Here is an 8,245-nt window from a genome sequence, read left to right as displayed (position 1 = left end):
ATTGTTAAAAATGCCCACCTTCACATTTTTGACTTCTAGATAAGATTTTAAGTTTAGTAGAGGTCCACAGTGCTGCCACAAAGAAGGGTTACAAACCAGAACCACCACTTCACCTTTTGCACCCAATGTGAAAATATGCTGAATGTGCTTTATCAGTTATCTATAAATGACCCAACAGCATTCATATTTATCTTTAAAGACAGTGCTGGGTCATTTCCGGACTATCTTGAATGGTTTCCCTGAGGGGCTTGAAAGGATAGACCATATAACACGTTCTACCTCACACTGGGTGCTGCTCAACACCTCTATTTCTTTCTTAGCAATACTTTTATGGAAATATTTAGAAAATGACAATGAACAAAGTACAAGTTAGGTAATATAATAAATGACTATTTCACCGAAGAAAAGTAGTGATGCGTTGGCCGGGAATCGAACCCGGGTCAACTGCTTGGAAGGCAGCTATGCTCACCACTATACCACCAACGCTCTATGTGATGCTAATTCTAAATTTTCATACATATCCTAACAAGTTGACATTCCAATCATTTTCAGAATTTTAATGCAGTTGAATTAGACAAGTAATGAAGACAATTAATCTGTCATCACCAATACCCTCAGGGCCTTTCTGTAAGCAGCATCAAGTTGTAAATGATTAGTCAGCCAGTAAACCACGTGTTCCTACCCATTCAGGCAAAATGAAAACTATATTTTCTTCAATCAACTACTACTAGCATCACTCATTTGGAAAAAAAAAATCAACATGACTCCCATTCATTTTCATTCAGCAATACATTTACTGCTACTAATCGCACCTAAATTGTATATGTATATTTATATATATGTATTTTTTTTTTGGGGGGGGGGGGGATACTTTTTGGACCCTGAACTATCAAAAATAAAATTGAGACTTACCTGGGGCTTCTTACAGCCCACTGTAGGCCGAGAGGTCCTCCAGCGTCCTCCTGGCTCCTCATGTTCCCTTGCACCAATGATTGCTCCCATTGCAGCTGCTGGTGTGCATGTGCATGGAAAGCGTGTGCACGTATGTGTGTGGTGCTTATTTAACCACTTAATGACAACCAGACTTATAAAAACATCCTGCTAGAGCCTTTTAAAGGGAAGGTTCAGGGACTGTTTCAAAAAAATAAAAATCCGCATCCACTTACCTGGGGCTTCCTCCAGCCCGTGGCAGGCAGGAGATGCCCTCGGCGCCGCTCCGCAGGCTGCCGGTGGCCGACCCAACCTGGCCAGGCCGGCGGCCAGGTCGGGCTCCTTCCGCGTTCCAAAATGCGCCTCACGGCGGCGCGCTGACGTCATCGGACGTCCTCCGGGCTTTACTGCGCAGGCTCAGAACTGAGCCTGCGCAGTAAAGCCCGGAGGATGTCCGATGATGCCAGCACGCCGCCGTGAGGCGCATTTTGGAACGCGGAAGGAGCCCGACCTGGCCACCGGCCTGGCCAGGTTGGGTCGGCCACCGGCAGCCTGCGGAGCGGCGCCGAGGGCATCTCCTGCCTGCCACGGGCTGGAGGAAGCCCCAGGTAAGTGGATGCGGATTTTTATTTTTTTGAAACAGTCCCTGAACCTTCCCTTTAACGGCTCCACAATGTTTTTATAAGTCAAACAGTGCTTCTGCCACTGTGTGCGTGCTCCTGTGCGTTCCCATGCGTGTGCACGTGAAATTAGTGAGAAAAAAAAAACATAGCAAAAATACACCTTTATTTCCAAATAGTATATTGTCACCATACTTTGTTCTGGGGACATAATTAAAATCTTGTGTTAACCAGGACAAATAGGCAGATAAAATGTGTGGGTTTTATGTACAGTATCTGTGTTTATATTAAAACTATAGGGGATGAAATTGGAGAAATAGTGTATTTTTTCATTTTTTCCTTGTTTTTCTCTTTAAAATGCATAGAAAATAAACTAATTACTGAAAACGAATATCAACCCCAAAAAGCCTAATTGGTGGTGAAAAAAAACAATATTTAGATTATTTCATTGTGATTAGTAGTGATTAAGCTATTGGCAAACGAAAGGGATGAGCTTTGGGGTAAAGTGGTTAAAAAGGAACTCCAGTGAAAATAATGTAATAAAAAAAGTGCTTCATTTTTACAATAATTATGTATAAATGATTTAGTCAGTGTTTGCCCAATGTAAAATCTTTTAAATCCCTGATTTATATTCTGACATTTATTACATGGTGACATTTTTACTGCTGGCAGGTGATGTAGCTGCTCTATACTGTTTTGGCAGTTGGAAACAGCTGTAAACAGCTATTTCCCACAAGGCAACATGCTTCACAGACAGGAAACTGCCAGAACTACCTCGGTACTCAGAGTTTCTTGTGGGAGGGGTTTCACCACAATATCAGCCATACAGAGCCCCCTGATGGTCTGTTTGTGAAAATGAATAGATTTCTCATGTAAAAGGGGGTATCAGCTACTGATTGGGATTAAGTTCAATTCTTGGTCGGAGTTTCTCTTTAAAGCATATGTACTGTATTTCTACGCCCTGGTGCTTAAGTGACGTATTTAGGGGCATAGATATACGTAACAGCGTACCAGTGGGGGAAGAGGTTACAAATCTCTTCTTAGGCAAGTAACCATGCTGCCATTCTTAAACAGAAGTTTTTATTAAAAGGTTTTTCAGAGTAATTGACAAACATTTCAAAAGAATTGTAAAAAAGCTTTGACATTTTCTTATATAACACAGCCATTTACAACATATTGAGATTTTTACAGAGTACAATGAAGGTGAGTCGATATAACATTATATATTACGTTTAACATTAACTTTCTTAAGCTTTAACTGTTGGATATATTTCTAACTGCAATAATTCTGATATGTTGTCAATATAGACCAATGCTGCCATTCTGAAAGCTGTAATTTGAAAAATCTAGAAACTGTACGTGATTTTTGGCACTTACGGATGAAAAAAGCCTCTATGTAAAATACATATTTTTTGAGGAACATTTTGCCCTTTATCTCCCCCCGACATGCCACTACCTGAGTTTTTACGCATTTTGTACACCTTCTTTAACCACTTCACCACTGAGGGGTTTTACCCCCTGACCACCAGAGCAATTTTCACCTTTCAGCGCTCCTTCCATTCATTCGTCTATAACTTTATTATTACTTATCCCAATGAAATGAACTATATCTTGTTTTTTTTGCCACCAATTAGGCTTTCTTTAGGTGGGACATTATGCCAAGAATTGTTTTATTCTAAATGTGTTTTAATGGGGAAATAGGAAAAAATGTGGGAAAAAAATATTATTTTTCAGTTTTCGGCCATTATAGTTTTTAAATAAAGCATGCTACTGTAATTAAAACCCATGAAATGTATTAACCCATATGTCCTGGTTATAAAACCATTTAAATTATGTCCCTATCACAATGTTTGGCGACAATATTTTATTTGGAAATAAAGGTGCATTTTTTTCAGTTTTGCATCCATCCCTTACAAGCCCGCAGTTTATAAAGTAACAGTGTTATACCCTCTTGACATAAATATTTAAAAAGTTCAGTCCCTAAGGTAACTATTTATGTTTTTTTTTTTATTGTATTTTTTTTTTTTTTAATTACAAAAAAAAAATAAAAATTGGGGAGTGTGGGAGGTAATGAGTTAATTTATTGTGTAAATGTAATGTTTGTATATGTAAAATGCTTTTAGGGTGTAGTTTACTATTTGGCCACAAGATGGCCACAGAGTGTTTGTTTACATGCGACCTGTAAGCGTCCGGAAGGACGCTTACAGGAAGCAGTAGGAGGCTGGGAGACGCACAATGATCTCGCTGTTTCTGAAAGAAGCAGCAGATCATTGCGGGGGCTAGATCAACGAACGGGAATGGATTTTCCCGTTCATTGATCTCCGGGCGAGCGGGCGGCGACGTGCACGAGCGGCGGGTGCGCGCGCACGAGCAGCGAGAGCGCGGACAGCGGCGGTAGCGCGGAAGGTACGGATTTCTCCGTCCCTGGTTTTTTAGGAGGGAAAAAAGGGGCGGAGAAATTCGTACCGCTGGGGGTAAAGTGGTTAATGAAATTGTGGCTGCAAAGATGCCCTGAAGGTTTTTGATGTTCACCTGCCATTAAAGTCAATAGGGCTCGCTGCAAATTTCTGATTTGCAAATTATTGTGGCAATTATTTCCGAACGTTCGCAAATGTAAAATTGTGATACCTGGCCCTGTTAATGAGTAAGGTAGTGTACATTTAGTTTTTACACTGAGTTTGGTGTGAGCGGTAGTCTATAGTAGTAATATAGAGTACTATTTTAGCCGCAAAGCTCATTTCAAGTCCTGTGCTAACCTATTCTTGTAAACTAACCCTACTACTTCTACCACTACATCTAACACTAACCTTTCTACCACTACACCTACCACTAACCTTTCCTAACACTAACCTTTCTGCCGCTGCCTACTACCGCTACGCCTAGCAGTAAAGGGGCCCATACACTTATACTATTTCCCGCCGATATACAGCAGATTCAATCACTGTGATCGAATCTTCTGTGAAATCTTTGCGCAAACGCTGACCGAACGATCGCTATCCGTCCGAAATCGATCGTTGCCATCGATCTGTCCGCGCTGAAGATTTAACTTGATCGCCGGCGGGTCAGGAGTGCGTTGATAGCGGCATTCGAATGTCCGACGACCGATACTAGCGGCAATACATTACCTGCTCCGCCAGCATGTGTCCCCGCTGTCACCGCTGTTCCTTCTCCGATCTTGTGATATTGATGTTCAGTGTGTCCACACAGTGTACTTTAGCGGTTGCAGACGGGAGCAGTCAGTGCTCAGTGCTACAGTAGTTCACCCTTCTGAAGGCTGTTTTTCTTTTTCTTGCTATTGTTACATTGCAATCCTGTGTTTTCAGTGCACACGTTAGCTGTTGGAGACAGGTCTGCTGGTCCTAGTGATGCACCGACCATAACCCAATAATCCTTCACCACCACTACTGGCATCTAGTATCCACTGCTGGCATCTAGTATCCACTACTGCCCCCTGTATAAGGCTTCAGTGCAGAATCAGTGTTGTTGGTTTTTTTTTTTTTTTTTTTTGGTCACTTAACTGTCATTGAATTACCTCAGCCCAACCGTAGGGGCTGGAAAACCGCAATCGCCTGCACTCCCGTGAATCTGCACACAAACACGGTGGTTGCTACACACCACTACATAAAGACTGCCACCAAGTGGACTAACATTTACGTATTGGAGGTGTTAACTAGTAAAAACAATGATTTGCTCACCTGAAGTTATCACTAAAGCTCTTTGTGGTTGTTTGTGGTGCGTTAAACGTGGCGTTTTGTCTGTCAGTGTGAACCAGGCATAACCCTAAGGGCCCTTTCACACCGGGGCGGTGCAGTATTTTTACCGCTCCTCACGGCCGTCATTTCCGTCGTTACGGAAGTGGTGTTTTCATTGCATCCCCAGCGCTAGGACAAAACTATGATAACGTGCATACTTGCGTCGCTCTTCATAGGACCGGAAGTCATGTTACTCTATGGTGATGAGGGGAATTTAAAAATGTTAGCATTGCGCCGCACATGCGCAGAAGTGTATTTTAACAATGTGGTTCCAAGCGCACGTCACTTCCTGCTTGGCTGGTGGGCAGACAGGGAACACCGCGTACTAACGCGTTGTTCTGTGAAGGCCTGTGTCTGGCGGTGCGATGCAGTGCGCAAGGTGCGATGCTCCGCATTGCTGCCACCAGTTTGCAGTTTGAAACCGGCCTTACACTACCTTATGGCCGTGTAGGCACGCCGTACATTTTAAAGAACTTAATTCCACAAATAGGAATGTACTGTGGTTTCTGCCCTTTAGAGATTAAAACACAACCCTGCATCAACTATGTAATTTTGGTGGGACGTTTGCCATGGCTCCCTCTCTGGCATGCACCCATCCAGGTGTTAGGCCCCTTGAAACAACTTTTCCATCACTTGTGTGGCCAGAAACAGTCCCTATTTGTTTTAAAGTTCACCTGCTCATCGAAGTCTATGGTGGTTCGCCAGATACACCTGTTCGTAAACTTTTGCGGAAAATTTGTGTTTGTGAACTAAAAATTTCATGTTCACTATATCATTACACCTAAAACCTTCCTGCCTGCTGCACCTAACACTAACCTTTGTATCACTAAGTCTAACATTAACCTTCCTACCGCTATGGTTATTTTATTACTATTAAGCCATAATTCCCCCAAAAAGCGCTTCAGTTAGGTCAGGATTTCTCAATTCAGTCTTTAAGTACCCAGAACAGTGCATGTTTTCCAGAAAACCACAAACATTTACAGGTAGGGTAAGTAGTGTCTCAGCAGAGCTCTGTGGATTTACACAAAACATGCACTGTTGGTGGTACTTCAAGACTGAGTTGAGAAATCCTGGATTAGGTAATATAATAAATATTTCCTCAGATGAAGAAAAGTAGTGATGCGTTGGCCAGGAATCGAACCCAGGTCAACTGCTTGGAAGGCAGCTATGCTCACCACTATACCACCAACGCTCTGTATAAAATTTGAACATTTCCAGACATATCCACCTCTTGAATTTCAACATAGTTGTGCTAGACAAAAAATGAAGGTAGTGGAATTTTTGACACTGATACCCGGAATGCCTTTCTGTAAGCAGCATCAAGTTACAAATTATCAGGCAGTAAACCAGAATAATTATGAAGCTTTTCCCATTCAGTCAAAATAAAAAATACTGATGAGGTGTCTTGTTTTGTGGATATGGCCGGTTCTATACTTTTTGCCGCCTAAGGCAAACTTGTGAGGATGCCGACCCCCCCCCCATAGGTAGTATAATTGCCCCCCAGTATAGGTCAGCTAGGCAGCGGGGAAAGCAATGACTCACCTACTTCCAGGATCCTGCGCTGCATTCCATCACTTGCGTCACTTCCTGCAATGCTGCCCAATGAAGTACACTCTACCCGCTGCCTGGTGACCATAAATACATTTTTAGCAAATAGCTGGAGGGGGAGCATGGAAGGGGGAGCCCCAGGTGATGGGGGGGGGGTCTGACCCCCACTGCTGTGCCCGCTGTTCCCCCTTCCTGGCTGCTACCCTCTCCAGCTCGGCACCCCACCCACCCATGGCCAGGCGGGTGCCACCCCCCCCACTTCCGCTGCCTGAGGAACCTGCCTCACCCCGCCTCATGGGAGGCCCAGGGCTGCTTGTGGAGCATGCCAGATGAGTGATAACCCTTCTGTATTCTCTCGAGATGTTACTCAGTCCCACTAGGAAGAGAGCTAATTGAGATACCATAAAAGGCTCTACCCAGGAGGTGTGATTATTCATGGATTTTTAGAGTGCCAACATATTACCCAGCATTGGACAATATATAGGGTCACATATAGGGGGGATGGACAGTAAGTATGGGTTATAAAAGGTAACAAGCAACAGGATACAAAGACTTAGTCTATGGGAAGGGTACATGATGATGGGGGTACATAAAATGAGGATGCACCAAAGATGCTTGTCAGAGAGAGTTAGGGTGTCAGAGTGGGGTGGTAGGCCATCTTGAGGAGGTGGGTTTTGAGGGTTTGTTTGAAGGTGTTGCAGCGAGAAGGCGTCAATGGGTGGTGGGGAGGAGTTGCTGAAAGTGGTGGCAGCTTGAGAAAAGTCCTGCAGTCAATTTAAAAAAGTACTAGATGCGTAGGGCAGTCAGGCGAAGGTCATTGGAGGAGTGGAGTGGGTGACCAGGTATGTATTATCAGATCAGAGATGTAGGCTTTTCTTGTGTGCACATTTGGAAACCAGACGCGGGATCTTGAAGCTAATCCTGTAGCGGATAGGGAGCCAGTGAAGAGATTTGCATAGGGGTGTCTTGAAGGCGGAGCGGCGGGAGGAGTAGCTGAGCAAGGGTGCTGCATTCATGATGGCTTTTAGGGTGGATGTGGTCAGGGCCGGCCCTAGACTTTTTGCCGCCTGAGGCAAAAAAAATTTTTCCGCCGCCACCGCAGGACGGGGGTATTGGGCCTAGCGGCGGGGAGGGGGTCGTACCCCCCCCTCCCTCGCCTGGGTCCCCCGAACTGCGCTCCCCTCCAGCCTTACATAGAAGAAGCAGCCGCTATTTGTAAGACGCACGGACGGGGAGGACTCACCTCTTCCCAGCGTGCGCTCCACTGACATCACTTCCTGCAGCGTTGCAGGAAGTGACGTCAGTGGAGCGCACGCTGGATCGAGGAAGAGGTGAGTCCTCCCCGCCCGTGCCTCTTACAAATAGCGGCTGCTTCTATGTAAGGCTGGAGGGGAG

At 44.4% G+C, this 8,245-nt stretch overlaps 1 non-coding gene across 1 annotated transcript; it reads right to left on the bottom strand.

Moving 5' to 3' along the window:
* Positions 1 to 414: 414 nt before the first annotated feature.
* On the bottom strand, positions 415 to 486 carry TRNAG-UCC (transfer RNA glycine (anticodon UCC)). Its single transcript has one exon. It is a non-coding gene; the product is annotated as a tRNA-Gly (tRNA).
* Positions 487 to 8,245: the final 7,759 nt, after the last annotated feature.

The sequence above is a fragment of the Hyperolius riggenbachi genome, chromosome 4 (genome assembly GCF_040937935.1).
Source record: "Hyperolius riggenbachi isolate aHypRig1 chromosome 4, aHypRig1.pri, whole genome shotgun sequence".
NCBI lineage: Eukaryota > Metazoa > Chordata > Amphibia > Anura > Hyperoliidae > Hyperolius > Hyperolius riggenbachi.
This window is presented reverse-complemented; position numbering and strand designations above follow the sequence as displayed.